The 24,983-nt window shown below is 38.1% G+C and overlaps 1 pseudogene; it reads right to left on the reverse strand.

Annotated features, from left to right (window-relative positions):
• The window catches only part of LOC128652993 (multidrug resistance-associated protein 1-like), a 286,157-nt pseudogene that overhangs the window by 256,917 nt on the left and 4,257 nt on the right, over positions 1 to 24,983 (reverse strand).

Here is a 24,983-nt window from a genome sequence, read left to right on the forward strand (position 1 = left end):
GAGCATGCGCATCATCAATGCTACAGAGGATGTAACGAAGTGGGGACATATCTGCATATGTGGTGGCACTGTGGGGGAGTCAAGCGGATATGGGATTACATCTCAAATTACTTAAGCATGTTATTAGAAGCAGATATAGCCCTTTCCCCAGAGCAAGCCCTTTTACATTTCCCACTAGAAGGACATTTAAAGAGGCATTCTAAATTAGTTAATATGATTTGTAATATCACACGCATGTGTATAGCTAAGTATTGGAAGACGGCTACCCCTTCATTTGAGTATATTGAAAAGAGAATAGAATACCACTACAATATGTCAAGTGCCACAGCAGAACTCTTAAACACTAAAGACCGGTTCATTGAAATGTGGGAACCTTATATTATGCATATTGAAAGGTCTAGAAGGATAGGAAGGACCGACATATAAAAGTCCAGAGTTAGAGGAAGTATTGTGTGAGAATTGTTTCTACCTGTATGGAATAAGATACTTTGTTGGATACGAAAATAATACTATTCGGAGTAAAATCCCGATAGGTCTATAATGAATGTGACTCCTTTTCTTTTGTTTTTGTTTTACACTGAACTTATATTGCTTCTTGTTTGAAGTTTATTTGTATTATGATGTTTTGACATGAAAAACTCAATAAAAAATATTTAAACAAAAAAAAGAAAAAGAGACACCTACATTGCAATATAATGTAAAAAAAAACAAAACAAAAAAACAAATTTTTGATAATTGGGCCCTTAGCTAACAACCTGCAGCTGCTGTGAGGTTTCACCACTTTATAAATTCCAAAAGTTGCCTGTAGTGAGGTTATACTCACCAGAGCAGTGAGTTTTATTGAATCTAGATTACTGGCCAGTAATGTGGTTATCAGTTCATATAGATAGTAGTGAGACAAAAATGCAAATGCACATAAGACAGAAAGAAAAACTAAAAATCACACAAAATGTGTATATATTAAGATATTTCTTTTAGATAAGCTGTGTGACCAACTGCATTATTAATATTGTGTGTATGGAAACTATTTTGGATGATTCTGGAATTCATTAGGGTTTATCTATAGTAGGTACCTTTTGGAACAGACACCTCAATTCATTTGTTGATGTACCTGTGCTTTTGGAATATTTGGGGGGGAAAAAAAACTTTACATATACTTTTAAACCACTTTGTTTCTCCGTATCAACCTGACAGTCGTCTCTCATACCAGACTTTTCTGTTTTTTCCAGCGTGAAATGTATTCCTGACAACCTTTCACAGGTTTCTTAATTTTACATTTACAGGAGAAGTGGCGTCACTTACTTTAAAATTTGTGGACTTGTAAATGCCAATATGTCTGCAACAATTTTCATAAATGCAGCTTGGATGAGTGAATATTTGAATGTGTTCCATAACGCACGAACCAAAGAAACCCTTTTTACACGCGAACCCTAGGTAAATACAAAACAAATCATTTAGTTAACATCACATGTGTCTTTCTAGTCACATAACACACAATTATCATTAGACTTGAACACGTGGAGTTGTACACAGTGGTCAGAAACTCCAGTATAGTTAGTAGGCACTACAACCTCTCTAAAGGGAAAAAGCACCATATGCTGAGGTCATTTACAGGGGCAAAAAACAAAATAAATAATGAATGGACACTGCATTGAATTTCTATTATCCTTAAAAAGGGACATAAAATCCAAAATTATTATTTTATTATAGAGACACAGCATACAATTTTAAACAACTTTCAAATTTACTTCTATTATCAAATGTGGTTTATTCTCTTGGCATCCTTTTTTGAGATATCCAACACATTGGGTGAGCCTATGACAAGAGGTTTAAAACTGCAGCCTTCAATTAGCAGCTACCTCCTAGTAGTGCAGTGCTGCTCTTAGGCCTGCATAATTATGCTTTTAAACAAGGGATACCAAGAGAATGAAGCAAATTAGATAATAGAAGTAACTTTGAAAGTGGTTTGCCAATGCATGATTTATCTGAATCAGGAAAGAACTTTTTTGGGGTTTTATGTCCCTTTAAAGGACTATTAAATAAAGTAGAATTACAGAATTAACAAGTGCGTAATAAAAAAGGCAAATGTAATAACACTTTAAATTTCAAAAAAACTGTACGTTTTTTTTCCGACAAATGTATTTTTTCAGCATTTTCCGGCCCCAGGTATCATGCGACAGTCATCAGCCAATTGCAGACTAGTGTATGTATACATTGTTAACTTGTGCACATGCTCAGTAGGAGCTGATACTTCAGAAAGTGTGCATTTAAAAAGACAATTTGCACAAATTGATAATAAAAGTAAACTGGACTCTAAAACTGCCTGCTCTATCATGAACATTTAATTTTGACTTTAATGTCTCATTCATTAAACATGTAAAGGGAACAGCTTTGATGTTTCACTTCCCTTTATTCGAATACGTTAATATTTTTGTAAAGGAAAGTATACACTTTAGCCTATGATTCCGCTTTAATTGTGAACAAAAGGATTTAGCAGTCAATGTTAATCTTATTTATTCTGGGTCAAAATATTATGAAAATATCATGAAAAGCAAACACAGGCGTGTACAGAACATGCGACTAATAATGCTATTCTGCAGTTTTGGATTAGTAATGTCATAACACCTAGAGGGAACTTCCTGTTGTCCTGCCCAGTTTAATTTTTTTTCAGAATTATTTTAGAACAACCACTGGTTTAACTCTAAAAAGGGAAATTGCAATTTAATTCACCCTTTAGTTTAGTCCAAATGATCTATTATATCTGCTGGAGTGTATTCAAATGTTTACAGATAGTCCATTTACCTTTATTTATCATTTGAAATAGCTGCTTTGGCTTTTAAAAAAACTGCCACCTACAGTCATCGCCAAAAATATTGGCACCCCTGCATTTCTGTCAGATAATGCACAATTTCGCCCAGAAACACAAATTGTTGCAATTACAAATGTTTAGGCATTCTCATGTTTATTTATTTTGTTTGTATTGGTATGGTATGACACAAAAAAGTAAAGAGAAAAAAAAAAAAGTCAAATCTGACACATTCCACTCAAAACTCCAAAAAAGGACTAGACAAAATTATCGGCACCTTCTCAAAATTGTAAGAAATAATTGCATTCCAAGTTTGTGATGCTCCTGTAATTTGTAATTAAACTCGTCTGTATCAATTAACAGGTGCTGACAATATAGAAATCACACCGGCAACCAGTTAAAATGGTGAAAAACTGACAACCTTTCTGTTGTGTGTCTCTGTGTGCCACACTGAGCAGGGAGAAGAGAAACATCAGCAAAGAATTGTCTGAGGATTTGAGAACAAAAATTGTGGAAAAGCATGGACAATCTCAAGGTTACAAGTCCATCCCCAGAGATCTTAATGTTCCTGTGTCCACAACATCGTCAAGAAGTTTACAGCCCATGGCACTGTAGCTAATCTCCCTAGACGCTGACGAAAAACACAAATTGTTCAAAGATTGCAACAAAGGATTGTTTGAATGGTGGATAAAGAACCTAGATCAGCTTCCACACAAATTCAGGCTGACCTTCAGGCACAGGGCACAAATGTGTCAGCTTGCACTATACGTCACTATCTGAATGAAAAGGGACCCTATGATAGGAGACCCAGGAGGACCCCACTGCTGACACAGAAACATAAAAAAGCCAGATTGGAGTTTGCCTTAACTTACCTGAGGAAACTAAAATCCTTTTGGGAGAATGTGCTGCGGACAGACTAAACAAAATTACAGCTTTTTGGTAAAGCCCATCATTTTACTGTTTTCAGAAAAAGAAATGAGGCTTTTAAAGAAAATAATACAGTCCCTACAGTCAAACATGGTGGAGGTTCACCGATGTTTTGGTGTTGCTTTGCTGCTTCAGGCACTGGATGTCTTGACTGTGTGCATGGTATTATGGAATCTGAAGACTACCAAAGAATTCTGTGGTGCAATGTAGGGCCTAGTCTCCGTCAGAGGTCATGGATCTTATAGCGGGACAATGACCCAAAGCACATGTCAAAAAGCATCCAGAAATGGTTTAACACAATGCGCAGGAGAGTACTGAACTGCTCAGCAATGAGTCCAGATCTTAATCCCATAGAGCACCTGTGGAGAGATCTCAAAACAGCAGTTGGGAAAAGGAACCCTTCTAATCTGAGAGACCTGGAGCAGTTGGGTAAAGAAGAGCGGTCCAAACTTCCAGGAAAGAGAGGTGTAAGAAACTCATTGATGGTTACAGGAAGTGATTGATTTCAGTTATTTTTTCCAAGGGGTGTGCTACCAAATATTAAATTGAGGGTGCCAATAATTTTGTCCAGTCCATTTTTGGAGCTATACGTGGAATGTGTCAGCGTTGGCTTTTTTTCCACCACTTTTTTGTGTCATACAAATACAAACAGAAAGAAACAAACTTGAGAATGCCTAAGTATTTGTAATTGCAACAATTTTCTGGGCAAAGTGGTGCATTATCTGACAGAAATGCAGGGGTGTCAATATTTTTGGCCATAACTGTATACTGAGAATATGAATACTCCTGTATTCTCTAAAAAGATGATATCTAAACAAGATTTGAGTATAGCGAGAGATAAGGATGTCTACTATTTCCACAAGCTCAGATAATTTAAATTTATTGTGTTTCCAATGAACAAACACAGGTATTTTATATTCAAAAATAAACCTAAAGGAGTAATTTCCCATACATTTATTACTCTGCAGCTGGTATAAAAAGTAATTGGAACCACATTAAGGGGAAACCAATTTTAAAGTACACTGTCCCTTTAATATAGATTGTTCCTCTTTCTGTTCCTTATTAGCGTTGCATGAACATAACACAATATACATAGACTTTGGTTACAAAAAAAATAGAGCAAAAACAATAAAATAAAAAACAAGCAACATGAAATGTGACAATTTGTCTAGAAACTGAGAAAAAGTGAGGTAAATTACCTTGGACCTCTTTTCAAGTTCCAAAATTTCTTTTCTCCAGTTCTTTTCAATGATAGGACATACAGTGTAAGATGAGTCTGTTTCATTCAGCTCAAAAAGATCCTCTCTTTCTAAAGGTTTCTTGTAGCCCAGAGTTATTATTCTGCAAAACAGGTCAATGATCATAAATGGTATTATGTATGAGAAGGTTGCTTGGTTAGAAGAACTGTTAAACAGCTCATTTATCCAAAATAATTCATAAAGGAGAATATTTACAACAAAATTAAAGGGAATTTCTGGGGGGGGGGGGGGGGGGTCACAAAAACATTAAAATATACATCACTGCTCAAAACATACATTTCCTCAGACAACTTTGTATTGTGTTGCTTGGTATGAAATGTACCTTAAATCTTTACAGGGTCATTAAGTAGAAAAATGGCATGCTCTGTTTGGTTAGAGCATGTAACATTAATACTAGTGACCCTTTAATTCTATGTGTTTAACCCCTTAAGCCTATAAGACATAGCTACTACGCCACAGGGTACTTTGGATAGCATATCCCTTCATAAGGTAAAGAAGCATTGATCGTGCTCCTGTTACCATATGAAAGTAGATTGTCTGTGTCACTGTCTGTAATGATCTCTGTTGGTGCCAGCGGGAGGTGGGGGAGGTAAGGCAGGAAGGGGACCAGCGGCAAAGAGAAGAGTGGGAGTGACCCTACCTAATAGAAAAAAAAATTGAAGGGAGAGGAAGGGATTGGACGCTGCACTAATAAAAAGGGGGTGGGAGGTATCTCAGTGACAATCTGTTCAGGGGGAGGGGTGCCGCTACATTAAAGAAAAAAAAAAACACATAAAAACACATCCAACAAACTAGGTACTGGAAACCAGTTGCTTGTACCTAAGATGGCGGCATCTAGTGAGGGGGGGATCCATACACTCCAGAAATTAAAAAGACAAAACAAAAATACTATTTCTAAACTGCATACTGGCAGACTCTCTGACCAGTGGGAATGAGGGAGGGAAGAGAGCTGTTTGGGAGGGATCAGGTAAAGATCAGGGGGTGGGAGGAAGCAGGTGGGAGGGTAATCTCTACACTACAGTTAAAACTAACCTTTCAAACTACCTGATTAACCCCTTCACTGCTGGAAATTTCATAAGTATGGGGTGCAGCTGCAATGAGCGGTGTTCTAATTGCCAAAAACAATGGCAAATCCATATGTCTGCTGTTTCTGAACAAAGGGGAGTCCAGAGAACTTTTTATATCCATTTTGTGTTATGATTGATCAAGTGGTATGTAAATATTTTCAAAGTTAGTGAAAAAGTTATTTTTTAATAGGATCACATATGGAGGCAAAATTGTGGCATAAAATATATCAAAATGGGTCTAAATGAATACCTTGGGTTGTTTACTAAAATATATAGTTTTGATAGATAAATATAAAAAAAAACCAAGGCTCGATTTCTGTTTAAGTGGGGTGATAGTAAAAAATGCTAAAAAGTCTCTGGTCTTTTGGGCAAGTTTTTCTCTGAAATTTCAGGTCCTTAAGGGGTTAAAGAACATGAAACCCACATTTTTTATTTTGTGAGTCAGATAGCATTTTTAACAGCATTCCAATGTACTTCTATTCTAAGTTGCTTAGTTCTCTAGGCATGCTTTGTTGAAAAGTATACCTAGGTAGGCTCATGAGTTAGCTGCTGATTGGTGGCAGCACATATAGGCCTGGTCATTGGCTTATAAATGTGTTCATCTAGCTGCCAGTAGTGCATTGCTGTTTTTTTAATAAAGGATACCAAGTGAACAAAGCAAATTCGATAATAGAAGTAAATTGGAAAGTTGTTTAAAATGTATCCTGTATCTGAATCATAAAAGAATAAAAACAGAATTTATGTTTACCTGATAAATTACTTTCTCCAACGGTGTGTCCGGTCCACGGCGTCATCCTTACTTGTGGGATATTCTCTTCCCCAACAGGAAATGGCAAAGAGCCCAGCAAAGCTGGTCACATGATCCCTCCTAGGCTCCGCCTACCCCAGTCATTCGACCGACGTTAAGGAGGAATATTTGCATAGGAGAAACCATATGATACCGTGGTGACTGTAGTTAAAGAAAATAAATTATCAGACCTGATTAAAAAACCAGGGCGGGCCGTGGACCGGACACACCGTTGGAGAAAGTAATTTATCAGGTAAACATAAATTCTGTTTTCTCCAACATAGGTGTGTCCGGTCCACGGCGTCATCCTTACTTGTGGGAACCAATACCAAAGCTTTAGGACACGGATGATGGGAGGGAGCAAATCAGGTCACCTAGATGGAAGGCACCACAGCTTGCAAAACCTTTCTCCCAAAAATAGCCTCAGAAGAAGCAAAAGTATCAAACTTGTAAAATTTGGTAAAAGTGTGCAGTGAAGACCAAGTCGCTGCCCTACATATCTGATCAACAGAAGCCTCGTTCTTGAAGGCCCATGTGGAAGCCACAGCCCTAGTGGAATGAGCTGTGATTCTTTCGGGAGGCTGCCGTCCGGCAGTCTCGTAAGCCAATCTGATGATGCTTTTAATCCAAAAAGAGAGAGAGGTAGAAGTTGCTTTTTGACCTCTCCTTTTACCGGAATAAACAACAAACAAGGAAGATGTTTGTCTAAAATCCTTTGTAGCATCTAAATAGAATTTTAGAGCGCGAACAACATCCAAATTGTGCAACAAACGTTCCTTCTTCGAAACTGGTTTCGGACACAGAGAAGGTACGATAATCTCCTGGTTAATGTTTTTGTTAGAAACAACTTTTGGAAGAAAACCAGGTTTAGTACGTAAAACCACCTTATCTGCATGGAACACCAGATAAGGAGGAGAACACTGCAGAGCAGATAATTCTGAAACTCTTCTAGCAGAAGAAATTGCAACCAAAAACAAAACTTTCCAAGATAATAACTTAATATCAACGGAATGTAAGGGTTCAAACGGAACCCCCTGAAGAACTGAAAGAACTAAGTTGAGACTCCAAGGAGGAGTTAAAGGTTTGTAAACAGGCTTGATTCTAACCGGAGCCTGAACAAAGGCTTGAACATCTGGCACAGCTGCCAGCTTTTTGTGAAGTAACACAGACAAGGCAGAAATCTGTCCCTTCAGGGAACTTGCAGATAATCCTTTTTCCAATCCTTCTTGAAGGAAGGATAGAATCTTAGGAATCTTAACCTTGTCCCAAGGGAATCCTTTAGATTCACACCAACAGATATATTTTTTCCAAATTTTGTGGTAAATCTTTCTAGTTACAGGCTTTCTGGCCTGAACAAGAGTATCGATAACAGAATCTGAGAACCCTCGCTTCGATAAGATCAAGCGTTCAATCTCCAAGCAGTCAGCTGGAGTGAGACCAGATTCGGATGTTCGAACGGACCTTGAACAAGAAGGTCTCGTCTCAAAGGTAGCTTCCATGGTGGAGCCGATGACATATTCACCAGATCTGCATACCAAGTCCTGCGTGGCCACGCAGGAGCTATCAAGATCACCGACGCCCTTTCCTGATTGATCCTGGCTACCAGCCTGGGGATGAGAGGAAACGGCGGGAATACATAAGCTAGTTTGAAGGTCCAAGGTGCTACTAGTGCATCCACTAGAGCCGCCTTGGGATCCCTGGATCTGGACCCGTAACAAGGAACTTTGAAGTTCTGACGAGAGGCCATCAGATCCATGTCTGGAATGCCCCACAGTTGAGTGACTTGGGCAAAGATTTCCGGATGGAGTTCCCACTCCCCCGGATGCAATGTCTGACGACTCAGAAAATCCGCTTCCCAATTTTCCACTCCTGGGATGTGGATAGCAGACAGGTGGCAGGAGTGAGACTCCGCCCATAGAATGATTTTGGTCACTTCTTCCATCGCCAGGGAACTCCTTGTTCCCCCCTGATGGTTGATGTACGCAACAGTTGTCATGTTGTCTGATTGAAACCGTATGAACTTGGCCCTCGCTAGCTGAGGCCAAGCCTTGAGAGCATTGAATATCGCTCTCAGTTCCAGAATATTTATCGGTAGAAGAGATTCTTCCCGAGACCAAAGACCCTGAGCTTTCAGGGATCCCCAGACCGCGCCCCAGCCCATCAGACTGGCGTCGGTCGTGACAATGACCCACTCTGGTCTGCGGAAGGTCATCCCTTGTGACAGGTTGTCCAGGGACAGCCACCAACGGAGTGAGTCTCTGGTCCTCTGATTTACTTGTATCCTCGGAGACAAGTTTGTATAGTCCCCATTCCACTGACTGAGCATGCACAGTTGTAATGGTCTTAGATGAATGCGCGCAAAAGGAACTATGTCCATTGCCGCTACCATCAAACCTATCACTTCCATGCACTGCGCTATGGAAGGAAGAGGAACGGAATGAAGTATCCGACAAGAGTCTAGAAGTTTTGTTTTTCTGGCCTCTGTCAGAAAAATCCTCATTTCTAAGGAGTCTATTATTGTCCCCAAGAAGGGAACCCTTGTTGACGGAGATAGAGAACTCTTTTCCACGTTCACTTTCCATCCGTGAGATCTGAGAAAGGCCAGGACAATGTCCGTGTGAGCCTTTGCTTGAGGAAGGGACGACGCTTGAATCAGAATGTCGTCCAAGTAAGGTACTACAGCAATGCCCCTTGGTCTTAGCACAGCTAGAAGGGACCCTAGTACCTTTGTGAAAATCCTTGGAGCAGTGGCTAATCCGAAAGGAAGCGCCACGAACTGGTAATGCTTGTCCAGGAATGCGAACCTTAGGAACCGATGATGTTCCTTGTGGATAGGAATATGTAGATACGCATCCTTTAAATCCACCGTGGTCATGAATTGACCTTCCTGGATGGAAGGAAGAATTGTTCGAATGGTTTCCATTTTGAACGATGGAACCTTGAGAAACTTGTTTAAGATCTTGAGATCTAAGATTGGTCTGAACGTTCCCTCTTTTTTGGGAACTATGAACAGATTGGAGTAGAACCCCATCCCTTGTTCTCCTAATGGAACAGGATGAATCACTCCCATTTTTAACAGGTCTTCTACACAACGTAAGAATGCCTGTCTCTTTATGTGGTCTGAAGACAACTGAGACCTGTGGAACCTCCCCCTTGGGGGAAGCCCCTTGAATTCCAGAAGATAACCTTGGGAGACTATTTCTAGCGCCCAAGGATCCAGAACATCTCTTGCCCAAGCCCGAGTGAAGAGAGAGAGTCTGCCCCCCACCAGATCCGGTCCCGGATCGAGGGCCAACATTTCATGCTGTCTTGGTAGCAGTGGCAGGTTTCTTGGCCTGCTTTCCCTTGTTCCAGCCTTGCATTGGTCTCCAAGCTGGCTTGGCTTGAGAAGTATTACCCTCTTGCTTAGAGGACGTAGCACTTTGGGCTGGTCCGTTTCTACGAAAGGGAAGAAAATTAGGTTTATTTTTGGCCTTGAAAGGCCGATCCTGAGGAAGGGCATGGCCCTTACCCCCAGTGATATCAGAGATAATCTCTTTCAAGTCAGGGCCAAACAGCGTTTTCCCCTTGAAAGGAATGTTAAGTAGCTTGTTCTTGGAAGACGCATCAGCTGACCAAGATTTCAACCAAAGCGCTCTGCGCGCCACAATAGCAAACCCAGAATTCTTAGCCGCTAACCTAGCCAATTGCAAAGTGGCGTCTAGGGTGAAAGAATTAGCCAATTTGAGAGCATTGATTCTGTCCATAATCTCCTCATAAGGAGGAGAATCACTATCGACCGCCTTTACCAGCTCATCGAACCAGAAACACGCGGCTGTAGCGACAGGGACAATGCATGAAATTGGTTGTAGAAGGTAAACCTGCTGAACAAACATCTTTTTAAGTAAACCTTCTAATTTTTTATCCATAGGATCTTTGAAAGCACAACTATCTTCTATGGGTATAGTGGTGCGTTTGTTTAAAGTGGAAACCGCTCCCTCGACCTTGGGGACTGTCTGCCATAAGTCCTTTCTGGGGTCGACCATAGGAAACAATTTCTTAAATATGGGGGGAGGGACGAAAGGAATACCGGGCCTTTCCCATTCTTTATTTACAATGTCCGCCACCCGCTTGGGTATAGGAAAAGCTTCTGGGAGCCCCGGGACCTCTAGGAACTTGTCCATTTTACATAGTTTCTCTGGGATGACCAACTTGTCACAATCATCCAGAGTGGATAATACCTCCTTAAGCAGAATGCGGAGATGTTCCAACTTAAATTTAAACGTAATCACATCAGGTTCAGCTTGTTGAGAAATGTTCCCTGAATCAGTAATTTCTCCCTCAGACAAAACCTCCCTGGCCCCATCAGACTGGTTTAGGGGCCCTTCAGAACCATTATTATCAGCGTCGTCATGCTCTTCAGTATCTAAAACAGAGCAGTCGCGCTTACGCTGATAAGTGTGCATTTTGGCTAAAATGTTTTTGACAGAATTATCCATTACAGCCGTTAATTGTTGCATAGTAAGGAGTATTGGCGCGCTAGATGTACTAGGGGCCTCCTGAGTGGGCAAGACTCGTGTAGACGAAGGAGGGAATGATGCAGTACCATGCTTACTCCCCTCACTTGAGGAATCATCTTGGGCATCATTGTCATTGTCACATAAATCACATTTATTTAAATGAGAAGGAACTCTGGCTTCCCCACATTCAGAACACAGTCTATCTGGTAGTTCAGACATGTTAAACAGGCATAAACTTGATAACAAAGTACAAAAAACGTTTTAAAATAAAACCGTTACTGTCACTTTAAATTTTAAACTGAACACACTTTATTACTGCAATTGCGAAAAAATATGAAGGAATTGTTAAAAATTCACCAAAATTTCACCACAGTGTCTTAAAGCCTTAAAAGTATTGCACACCAAATTTGGAAGCTTTAACCCTTAAAATAACGGAACCGGAGCCGTTTTTAACTTTAACCCCTTTACAGTCCCTGGTGTCTGCTTTGCTGAGACCCAACCAAGCCCAAAGGGGAATACGATACCAAATGACGCCTTCAGAAAGTCTTTTCTATGTATCAGAGCTCCTCACACATGCGACTGCATGTCATGCCTCTCAAAAACAAGTGCGCAACACCGGCGCGAAAATGAGGCTCTGCCTATGATTTGGGAAAGCCCCTAAAGAGAAAGGTGTCTAAAAAAGTGCCTGCCGATATAATCTTATCAAAATACCCAGATTAAATGATTCCTCAAGGCTAAATATGTGTTAATAATGAATCGATTTAGCCCAGAAAAAGTCTACAGTCTTAATAAGCCCTTGTGAAGCCCTTATTTACAATCTTAATAAACATGGCTTACCGGATCCCATAGGGAAAATGACAGCTTCCAGCATTACATCGTCTTGTTAGAATGTGTCATACCTCGAGCAGCAAGAGACTGCTCACTGTTCCCCCAACTGAAGTTAATTCCTCTCAACAGTCCTGTGTGGAACAGCCATGGATTTTAGTAACGGTTGCTAAAATCATTTTCCTCATACAAACAGAAATCTTCATCTCTTTTCTGTTTCTGAGTAAATAGTACATACCAGCACTATTTTAAAATAACAAACTCTTGATTGAATAATAAAAACTACAGTTAAACACTAAAAAACTCTAAGCCATCTCCGTGGAGATGTTGCCTGTACAACGGCAAAGAGAATGACTGGGGTAGGCGGAGCCTAGGAGGGATCATGTGACCAGCTTTGCTGGGCTCTTTGCCATTTCCTGTTGGGGAAGAGAATATCCCACAAGTAAGGATGACGCCGTGGACCGGACACACCTATGTTGGAGAAATGTGGGTTTCATGATGAGGTTATAGCTCTGGAGAAACAAACTCAAAAAATAGAAAACAAATTAAGTTTCTTAAATGTGTTTGAAAACTTTACTATTTTTTTTTTTTTTCTGGGGGGGGGGGGGGAACAAGGCAAAAAGAATAATATTTTTTTATGACTGGACTTTTTTATGACTGGGCCTTTGCAAATAATAAAGTAGTGGTCTTGAATACAGTCTTACATTGATCACAAATACATAAATATCAGACACAAATGAGCACCAAAAAAAAAAACATGACACAATTTTTGTAGGAAAAAAAACAACACACAACACATGCAAAACAGCCTAAAAATGATATCAACCTTAACCCCTTAATGACCACAGCACTTTTCCATTTTCTGTCCGTTTGGGACCAAGGCTATTTTTACATTTTTGCGGTGTTTGTGTTTAGTTGTAATTTTCTTCTTACTCATTTACTGTACCCCCACATATTATATACCGTTTTTCTTGCCACTAAATGGACTTTCTAAAGATACCATTATTTTCATCATATCTTATAATTTACTATAAAAAAAAATATAAAATATGAGGAAAAATGGAAAAAAACACACTTTTTCTAACTTTGACCCCCAAAATCTACATATCTACAACCACCAAAAAACACCCATGCTAAATAGTTTCTAAATTTTGTCCTGAGTTTAGAAATACCCAATGTTTACATGTTCTTTGCAAGTTATAGGGCCATAAATACAAGTAGCACTTTGCTATTTCCAAACCACTTTTTTCCAAAATTAGCGCTAGTTACATTAGAACACTAATATCTTTCAGGAATCCCTGAATATCCCTTGACATGTATATATATATATTTTTTAGTAGACATCCCAAAGTATTGATCTAGGCCAATTTTGGTATATTTCATACCACCATTTCACCGCCAAATGCGATCAAATACAAAAAATCGTTCACTTTTTCACAAACTTTCGGTTTCTCACTGAAATTATTTACAAACAACTTGTGCAATTATGGCATAAATGGTTGTAAATTCTTCTCTGGGATCCCCTTTGTTCAGAAATAGCAGACATATATGGCTTTGGCGTTGCTTTTTGGTAATTAGAAGGCCGCTAAATGCCACTGCGCACCACAAGTGTATTATGCCCAGCAGTTAAGGGGTTAATTAGGGAGCTTGTATGGTTAATTTTAGCTTTAGTGTAGTGCAGTAGACAACCCAAAGTATTGATCTAGGCCCATTTTGGTATATTTCATGCCACCATTTTACCGCCAAATGCGATCAAATTTAAAAAAAAAAGTTAAATTTTTCACAATTTTAGGTTTCTCACTGAAATAATTTACAAACAGCTTGTGCAATTATGGCACAAATGGTTGTAAATGCTTGTCTGGGATCCCCTTTGTTCAGAAATAGCAGACATATATGACTTTGGCGTTGCTTTCTGGTAATTAGAAGGCCGCTAAATCCTGCTGCGCCTCACACGTGTATTATGGCTAGCAGTGAAGGGGTTAATTAGGGAGTTTGTAGGGAGCTTGCAGGGTTAATTTTAGCTTTAGTGTAGAGATCAGCCTCCCACCTGACACATCCCACCCCCTGATCCCTCCCAAACAGCTCCCTTCCCTCCCCCACCCCACAATTGTCCCCGCCATCTTAAGTACTGGCAGAAAGTCTGCCAGTACTAAAATAAAAGGGTTTTTTAAAAAAAAAAAAAAAAAAAAATTAAGCATATTTACATATGCTACTGTGTAGGATCCCCCCTTAGCCCCCAACCTCCCTGATCCCCCCCCCAAAACCGCTCTCTAACCCTCCCCTCTGCCTTATTGGGGGCCATCTTGGGTACTGGCAGTACCCAGTTTGCAAAAAAAAGTGCTTTTTTTTTGTTTGTTTGTTTTTTTTTTTTCTGTAGTGTGGCTTCCCCCCCCCCCCCACACACACAGACAAACCCCCACCTTGCTGATCGTTTTTTTTTTTTTACTTTAGACATTTTTTAACATTTTTTATTATAGCATTTTTTGTACGTAGCGGTTCCCACCCGCTCCCTCCCCATGCACGCGCCCTCCCGTGCACGTGCGCACGTCCGTGCGTGCCCCCGGCCAACCCCGCCCACGATCCCGCCCCCCTCCACAACACCAGGGCCATCGATGGCCGCCACCCGCCTCTCGGTCCGGCTCCCACCCACCAACGCAGTGAGCCACCGATCTCCGGTGCAGAGAGGGCCACAGAGTGGCTCTCTCTGCACCGGATGGCTTAAAAAGGTTATTGCAGGATGCCTCCATATCGAGGCATCACTGCAATAACCGGAAAGCAGCTGGAAGCGAGCAGGATCGCTTCCAGCTGCTTTCCACACCGAGGACGTGCAGGGTACGTCCTCAGGCGTTAACTGCCTTTTTTTTGAGGACGTACCCTGCACGTCCTCAGTCGTTAAGGGGTTAAAAGTGCATGATTCAGATAGAGCAGGTCATTTTAAGACTCTTAATTTCCCTTCTATTTTCAAATGTGCTTTGTTCTCTTGGTATCCCTTGTTGAAAGAGAATACACACATATCCTGGTGATTGGTGCCTGCACACATTTGTCTCTTGTGATTGGCTAACTAGATGTGTTCAGCTAACTGCCAGTAGTGCAATGCTGTTCCTTCAGCAAAGGATAACAAGAGAATGAAGCAAATTTGATAATAGAAGTAAATTGGAAAGTTGTTTAAAATTATATGTTCTATCTGACTCATAAAAGAAAATGTTGGGGTTTCCTGTCTTTTTAAAAAGGGATATGAAAATCCAAAAATGTTTATTTCATGATGCGTATATAAGAGTATACAACTTTAAACAACTTTACAGTTACCACATTTGCTTGGTATCATTGCTGAAGGAGCAGAAATGCACTACTGGAGCTAGCTGAACATTTCTGGTGAGCCAATGACAAGAGACATATATGTGCAGTCATCAATCACCAGTTAGCTCTTACTACTGAATGGCTATCCCTGAGCCTACCTAGATATGTCTTTAACAAAGCAAATTAGATAACAGAAGTAAATTGAAAAGTTGTTTATAATTGCATGCTGTGTCTGGATCCCAAAAGAAAAATGTTAGGCTTCATGACCTTTTTAAAGAAGATGCTGTACATTTACTGGGCTATTGGACAGATTTCTATGACATTTTGATGAAATTCCAAAAATATATAAAACAGATATGAAACCCAAACTTTTTATTTTATGATTCGGATAGCACATGCATTTTTAAGCAACTTTCTAATTTACTCCTATTGTTAATTTTTCTTTGTTCTCTTGGTATCTTAATTTGAAAAAGCAGGAATGTAAGCTTAGGAACTGGCCCATTTTGGGTTCAGCACCCTGGTTAGAGTTAGCCGATTGGTGGCCACACTGATAATAGGAGTAAATTAGAAAGTTGCTTAAAATCACATGCTCTATCTGAATCATTAATTTTTAAAAAGGTAAAATACTTTGTCTGAAAAAAGACAATTCTTAGCAATATTTTTAACCAAATCATCAGTACTTCTACTTTCAAAACTTTGACAAAAATTGAGTCAGTAATTGACTTTAGAGCAACCATAATTTTACCAATCACACATTGGAGGGTAACATCACTTGGACTTCAAAGGCAATGATGGGGTACTCAGCATCTCGCATTGAATTGCGCCTATAATGTGTGATATTGTAGCTCCTGCATATTCATGGGTATTCAATTCTCATAATACTTAAAGGAATACTGAACACATTTTTTCTTTCGTGATTCAAATAGAGCATGTAATTTTAAGCAACTTTCTTTTTTACTCCTATTATGAATTTGTCTTTGTTCTCTTGGTATCTTTATTTGAAAAAGCAGGAAAGTAAGCTTACGAGTCGGCCCAGTTCAGAACCTTGGATAGCGCTTGCTGATTGGTGGGTACATTTAGCCACCAATCAGCAAGCCCTATTAAGGTGCTGAACCGAAGATGGGCTGGCCCGTAAGCTTACATCCCTGCTTTTTCAAATAAAGATTCCAAGAGAACAAAGGAAAACTGATAACAGGAGTAAATTAGAAAGTTGCTTAAAATTGCATGCTCTATATAAATCATGAAAGAAAAAAATTGGGTTCAGTGTTAAAGCCAAATGATAGCAGCAGCCGGGAATAAATGCACCAATCTTTTTAAGGAGCATATCAGACAAAGCAGGACTCACAAGTAGGCGATACAAACACAATTTATGTTCATACAGGAGCAGTTAGTGAGAAATATGGGTGTCCCATTTATTAATTTTACTGAAATTAACAGCACGTTTATTGTAATACCATAGATATCACAACTATAGTTAATATGCATCCTTCTTTGTTAGTAAACATAATATATTAAATATTCTATGAAATGAAAGTCAGCAATATACATACCTGCTATACCAGGAGTAAGTCACTCTACTGAAAAAGGAGGCATTACTTTCAGGGTTCTCTTTCTGTAGAAGTAAAAACAATCTCATCTTATTACAAATACAACTGAACCTCCGATATATGAAATATAGATTGTGCCCTACTGTAATTACAATTAAAGGCACGTGACAGTCAAAATGAAACTTTCATGATTCAGACAGAGAATGTAATTGTGAGAGACTTTTTAATTTACTTCTATTATCAAACTGACTATGCACTCTTGCTATCCTTTGTTGAAAAGTATACCTGGGTAGGCTCAGGGGCAGCAATGCACGACTGGGAGCTAGCTGCCAGTTACTGGCTGCACATATGCCACTTCTCATTGGTTCACCAGATGTATGAAGTTATCTCCCAGTAGTGCACTTCTGCTCTGGAGCTGACTTTAAGTATGTGTTTAAACATAGTTATATGGAAGCAAAAGTGCCATAATAATATGCTGTACTGCAGTGGTTCCTAAAGTGGACAATACTCCCCCTGGGGATGGAATAGAGATGGGGACACAAATAAATATGAGCTAGAAGAAATCTCTGGGATTACCATAGGGGGCGCTAGTAGGCAAGGATTAGAGGAGCATGGTAGTGGGATCCTCCAAGCACAGTGAATATTATTGCGTTTCTTTAGACATATATTCTATCTAAAGTGCAACAATGTTTTCCTTTACATTTAAAGTTTTACTGCTCTTTGCTTTCAAGCATTTTCTTTTTATGAAGGTTTGGGTTTATCAGTAACTGACTGCTACAGACTGTACAGGAGACCCACATACTTTATTTAACAGTGCTGTACATTACTGTGTAATCTGAACAGATGGTAAAGTCAGAATGACAGATTTATGATTCAAATAGATCATGCAATTTTAAAAAGGGACAGTCTACTTGAAAATTGTTATTGTCTAAAAGATAGATAATCCCTTTATTACTCATTCCCCAGTTTTGCATAACCAACACTGTTATATTAATACACTTTTTACCTCTGTGATTACCTTGTATCTAAAGACTCTGCAGACTGTCCCCTTATCTCAGTGCTTTTTACAAACTTGCATTTCAGCCTATTAGTGCTGACTCATGCATAACTCCACGGGAGTGAGTACAATGTTATCTCAATAGCACACATGAACCGGCACTGTCTAGCTGATAAAATGCAATCAGATAAAAAGTGGCCTTCAAGTTTTAGCATTCAACAAAGAATACCAAGAGAACAGAGCACATTTAATGAAAAATGTAAATTGGAGAGTTTAAAATTGCATGCCCTATCTGAATCATGAAAGTTTAATTTTGGCTTTACTATCTCTAGGTTCCCTCATTTATATAACTTGTTTTATTTTTTTTGGAAGTGGGGGGCTGGCAAATGTGTGTGAGACAAGTTTTAAGTGTATGTGTGGAATGCTTAATGAACCATTTTTTTTTTGCAGAAGGCAGTAAGCTAGGCATTAAAAGGGACAGTGTTAAATACATAGTTTAGAATTACTGTGTAGTATCAGGAAGCATAGAAAAGTCCTGTGCTTGTCTGAGTAGCTTTACCCACATCACATACACTTGTGAAATAATAATAAATGCAGTGTATATATATATCTTGCACACTGACTAGGGATTTTAAAAAGCTGGTATCACAAGATCAAGATAGTACATTTTAATTAAAGGGATAGTAAAGACCAAATTCAATTTTCATGATTCAGATAGGCCATGTAATTTTTAACAACTTTCTAATTTACTTTTATCATCACATTTGCTTTGTTCTCTTGTTATTCTTAGTTGAAAGCTAAACCTAGGTAGGCTCATATGCTAATTCCTAAGCCCTTGAAGGCCACCTCTTATCTGAATGCATCTGGCAGTTTTTCACAGCTATAGGGAGTTTATGTGTTTTATATAGATAACATTGTGCTCATGCATGTGAAGTTATTTATGAGTCAGCACTAATTGCCTGAAATGCAAGTCTGTCAAAAGATCTGAGATAAGGAGGCAGTCTGCAGAAGCTTAGATACAAGGTAATTACAGAGGTAAAAAGTATATTTCTATAACAGTGTTGGTTATGCAAAACTGGGGAATGGTAAATAAAGCAATTATCTATCTTTTTAAACAATAACATTTTCGGTGTTTACTATACCTTTAACTTTTTTTAATTTTGGAAAAAAGTTTGAAAGTGATAGTAAATTTGTGAATTGTAGAACTACTTATTGAAATAAATGTTAGATTTGTAGTATAAGGTTCAGTCATAAACCCTTACTTTTTATGCTCCAAATGAAAGTTATACATTAATCCGACATCCTTTTCTCCTCATACCTCCGCCTGCCTTTCACTAGACTGCTTTTCAATTTTTTTATGTAGTTTTCATGCAGCAGCCAATCAGATTGTGTGCTGTATGGTACTTAAAGGGACACTGAACCCAATGTTTTTCTTTCATGATTCAGAAAGAGCATGCAATTTTAAGCAACTTTCTAATTTACTTCTATTATCATTTTTTCTTCGTTCTCTTGCTATCTTTATTTGAAAAAGAAGGCATCTTAGCTAAGGAGCCAGCAAATTGTTGGTTCAGTACCGTGGACAGCACTTGTTTATTGGTGCTGTCCAATCAGCAAGGACAACCCAGGTTGTTCACCAAAATTGGGCCGGCATTTTAACTTACATTCTTGCTTTTCAAATAAACATACAAAGAGAATGAAGAAAATTTGATAATAGAAATAAATTAGAAAGTTACTTAAAATTGCATGCTCTATCTGAATCACGAAAGAAAAAATTTGGGTTCAGTGTCCCTTTAAAAAGAAAAGAAAAAAAAGCAGTCTAGTGAAGGGGGGACGGTAGTACGAGAGGCAAAGAATGTCAAATGAATGTATAACTCGTTTGGCACATAAAAAGTAAGAGTTTACCAATGAACCTTATCTAACGTTTATTTAAATTATTAGTTCTACAATGCACAAATTGACTATCCCTTTAATTATAACTCTTTTAAATTGTATTGTTATTTTCATTATGGGGGCAGTGACCAGAAAAAGTTTGGCAACTACTTATCTAACGCATTGAAACATTTCTTTTTACGCCCCTTTAACTTGGACAATTTTTATTGTTATAACAATTTACCAAATATTTTTTTTGTAGAAGGAATTTTCAAAAAAACTTGAATAGTGTTTGGTTTGAGTATCCAATATATTTATCTGTTTTTCACAACAGGTATGTTTCATATGTTTATTAATCAAGCAATGTGTTTATGTATCTATATATATTATCTATAACGTACTGAAATATGTATAGCCTCTTGTTTGTAGACTTATATTTACTGCTCATTCAGTTTATTATGTAATGAAAACAACCTCTTTCACCTCAAACCAGAATAACCAGCTAGTTAGAAAAAGGCGAGTACCAGGCAGGCAAAAGCTGTCTCAACCTACACCGTCTGACAGTCTCTATAGCCTCTAAGGCTAAATTCTCACATTTCGACTAATTAAATATCATCAGTGGAAAATGTTGGGGTTTTTTTGCACAATTGTTGATGGATAATGATTTTTTTACAGTGGTATAGGGAAGTAAGTCTTCATATATAATATTTAAAAGGGACAATCTAGTCAAAATTTAACTTAAATTGATTGGATAGAGGATGAAATTTTATACAAATTTCCAATTTGCTTCTATTGTTAATTTTGCTTAGTTCTCTTGGTATCATTTGTTATAGTGTAATCCTAGAGGAGTTCAAGAGTGTGCATGTGTTTTAAGCCACCTGGCTGCCATAAACAAGTACACAGGGCCTATCAGCCTACCTAGATTTAGTTTTCAACAAAGGATACTAAGAGAAGAAAGCAAATTTGATCATAGAAATTAGTTGGAAAGCTTTTCAAAATTGCATGTTCTGTCTTAATCATGAAAGTTAGATTTTTACTTTACTGTCTCTTTAAAACAGCCTTTTGTCTCCTGAATCTTGATCTTCTGTTACGTTTATAACCAAAATCAAGTTTATTGGCACTGAGCAATAACAACCCAGATATTTTACCATATGTCTTATCACCAAATGCCTACATGATATTTCTTCCTAAACAGTGTAACATCACCTAAAAAAGAAATTTTAAAGACGGAATTATCATTAGTCCTTCGTTCTATTGCCATTCCAGTGTCCTCCACACAGTGAATTAGCCGGGTGGTATTGTGTATTAGCCAGGTGGGGGACGCGTAATATTTTCTAATATAATATCATTTTTTGCTATGCAAAACACAAATTAATTGCATAATTTAACATTAAAGGAACATGAAACCCAAAAGTTTTCTTCTGTGATATAGGTAGAACATACTATTTTAAACAACTTTCCAATTTACTTATGATATTTAATTTGCTTCCTTCTCTTGTTATCCTTTGCTAAAATGTTTATCTAGGTAAGCTCAGGAGCGGCAAAGAACCTAGATTCTAGCTGCTGATTGGTGGCTGCATATATATATATATATATATATATATACTGTATACTGATTGTCATTGGCTCACCAATGTGTTTAGAAAGCAGTAAAGCATTGCTGCTCATTCAACAAATGATACCAAGAGAATGAAGCAAATTTTATAATAGAAGTAAACTGGAAAGTTGTATAAAATTGTATGTTCTTCCTAAATCATGAAAGAAAAATTTTGGGTTTCATGCCCCTTTAATGTATTAAATTGAACATTTTTAATATTAGCTAAATTTTGCTTAATATTGGCAACATTTTTAGCTGGGTGGTCAGTAAAATACAGCCGGGTGGTGCACCTGCTTAAAAGGACCTGGGGAGAACACTCCATTCCATACACTAAAGTCTACTTTTTCTCTTAATACCTCAAACTACACTGTACCCTCTCCACCCCCCGCCATATGCATGCACACCCTGCTCAGCACCTCTAAAATCCATCTCCTGTGAATACCTTACACTGCAAAGGAACTAAAATGAGTCTCTTAACAACTGCCTTTACTTCTGCATCTCCATATTAAATGGACACTGAACCCAATTTTTTTCTTTAGTGATTCAAATAGAGCATGCAATTTTGGGTTCAGTCAGTGTCCCTTTAAGTTGCCTTCTCCTGACTGTCATCCTACTCTTTCTGCATCACTTGCTTCTCTTTTCCAGTTCCTTTGATAACTTCCCAAATCGAAATGCATAAAGTTCAAAACCTTAAAATGCTAAATCTGTATTTGGACTTCTCCCATAATATCTCTGATCTTGTTTCCAAACACACATTTATTTACTCTGTTTACCCTTGGCTTTTTTTACCCATCATTAACAACTGCTGCCGCTCGCTTTCAGAAACAACACTATTCCTTTTATGTCCCTACTCTGGACCCCCTCTACAGAAGAATTTCATATTAAAGTGACAGTAAAGTCGAAATTAACCTTTTGTGATTCAGATAGAGCATGTGATTTAAAACAACTTTACAATTTACTTCCATTATCTAATTTGCTTTTTTTTTTTATATCCTTTGTTGAAAAATACAGCTAGGTATGCTGATAGGAGCTCAGGGGGTCGATCCGATAAAAATCATCGCCCGCAAAAGTCGGCGACACCAATATTTGCGCAGGTTTGGTATCCTATATACGGCGTAACCTAGAAGTTACGCGCGTATATTTCTGCCGTCGCCCGTAGTTTTTTGGGCCATAGGCAGGTATACCAAACCCGCGCAGTTTGGTATCCAATATACAGCGTAAGGACTTACGTGGCGAAAATGGAGAAATCTTACTCCATTTTCACCTCGTCACAAAAAGCAGCCGTAAGAAGCCCTACGCTGAGTATTGGAGCCCCGTAACTCCCTAAACTGGCTGCTAAAATAAACCTAACACATGCGCAATGTCTATCTCCCTGTCAACCGCGATCCCCCGCCGCAATCCCTAATAAAGTATTTAACCCCTAAACCGTCGCCATCTACATAAACTAACCCCCTACTGTGAGCTCCTAAAACCGCCGCCATCTATATTAAAATTATTAACCCCTAATTTAATCTACCTACCCCACCGCCAGCTATATTATCTATATTAACCCTAAGTATATTATAGTTAATATAGTTATTACATTATATATATTAACTATATTAACCCTAATTATATTAGGGTTAATATAGTTAATATAGTTACTATAGTATTTATATTAACTATATTAACTCTATCTAACCCTAACACCCCTAACTAAATTCTTATTAAATAAATCTAATTCATATTATAAACTAAAATATTCCTATTTAAATCTAAATACTTACCTATAAAATAAACCCTAAGATAGCTACAATATAATTAATAATTACATTATAGCTATGTTAGGGTTTATATTTATTTTACAGGTAAATTGTTAATTATTTTAACTAGGTATAATAGCTATTAAATAGGTATTACCTATTTAATAGCTACCTAGTTAAAATAATTACCCAATTACCTGTAAAATAAATCCTAACCTAAGTTACAAATACACCTACACTATCAATAAATTAAATAAACTACAAATATATATCTAAAAATACAATTAAATAAACTAAACTAAATTACAAAAAAAAAAAAACACTAAATTACAAAAAATAAAAAAAAATTACAAGATTTTTAAGCTAATTACACCTATTCTAAGCCCCCTAATAAAATAATAAAGCCCCCAAAATAAAAAAAATTCCCTACCCTATTCTAAATTAAAACAAGTTCAAAGCTCTTTTACCTTACCAGCCCTTAAAAGGGCCTTTTGTGGGGGCATGCCCCAAAGAAAACTGCTCTTTTGCCTGCAAAAAAAAAACACAATACCACCCCCCAACATTACAACCCACCACCCACATACCCCTAATCTAACCCAAACCCCCCTTAAATAAACCTAACACTACCCCCCCTGAAGATCTCCCTACCTTGTCTTCACCCACCCGGGCAGAATTCCTCATCCGATCCAGGCGATGTGTTCCAGCAAGCGGCAGTGAAGTGTTCTTCCATCCGGGCGATGTCTTGAAGTAAGTGGCAGAGAGTCTTCTTCCATCAGCCAATCAGATTTTTCTACCTTAATTCCGATTGGCTGATAGAATCCTATCAGCCAATCGGAATTCGGCAGACGCCATCTTGGATGAAGTCATTTAAAGGAACCTCATTCGTCGGGAAGTCGTCGTGCCGGAAGGATGCTCCGCGGCGGAGGAGCGAACTAAGAAGATTGAAGATGCCGATTTGCTTGAAGACATCGCCGATGGAAGAAGACTCTCTGCCGCTTGCTTCAAGACATCGCCCAGATGGAAGAACACTTCACTGCCGCTTGCTGGAACACATCGCCTGGATCGGATGAGGAGTTCTGCCCGGGTGGGTGAAGACAAGGTAGGGAGATCTTCAGGGGGGGTAGTGTTAGGTTTATTTAAGGGGGGTTTGGGTTAGATTAGGGGTATGTGGGTGGTGGGTTGTAATGTTGGGGGGTGGTATTGTGTTTTGTTTTGCAGGCAAAAGAGCAGTTTTCTTTGGGGCATGCCCCCACAAAAGGCCCTTTTAAGGGCTGGTAAGGTAAAAGAGCTTTGAACTTGTTTTAATTTAGAATAGGGAATTTTTTTTATTTTGGGGGGCTTTATTATTTTATTAGGGGGCTTAGAATAGGTGTAATTAGCTTAAAAATCTTGTAATCTTTTTTTTTATTTTTTGTAATTTAGTGTTTGTTTTTTTTTGTAATTTAGTTTAGTTTATTTAATTGTATTTTTAGATAGATATTTGTAGTTTATTTAATTTATTGATAGTGTAGGTGTATTTGTAACTTAGGTTAGGATTTATTTTACAGGTAATTGGGTAATTATTTTAACTAGGTAGCTATTAAATAGGTAATACCTATTTAATAGCTATTATACCTAGTTAAAATAATTAACAATTTACCTGTAAAATAAATATAAACCCTAACATAGCTATAATGTAATTATTAATTATATTGTAGCTATCTTAGGGTTTATTTTATAGGTAAGTATTTAGATTTAAATAGGAATATTTTAATTAATAATATT

The sequence above is a fragment of the Bombina bombina genome, chromosome 3, assembly GCF_027579735.1.
Source record: "Bombina bombina isolate aBomBom1 chromosome 3, aBomBom1.pri, whole genome shotgun sequence".
In the NCBI taxonomy this organism is placed as follows: domain Eukaryota; kingdom Metazoa; phylum Chordata; class Amphibia; order Anura; family Bombinatoridae; genus Bombina; species Bombina bombina.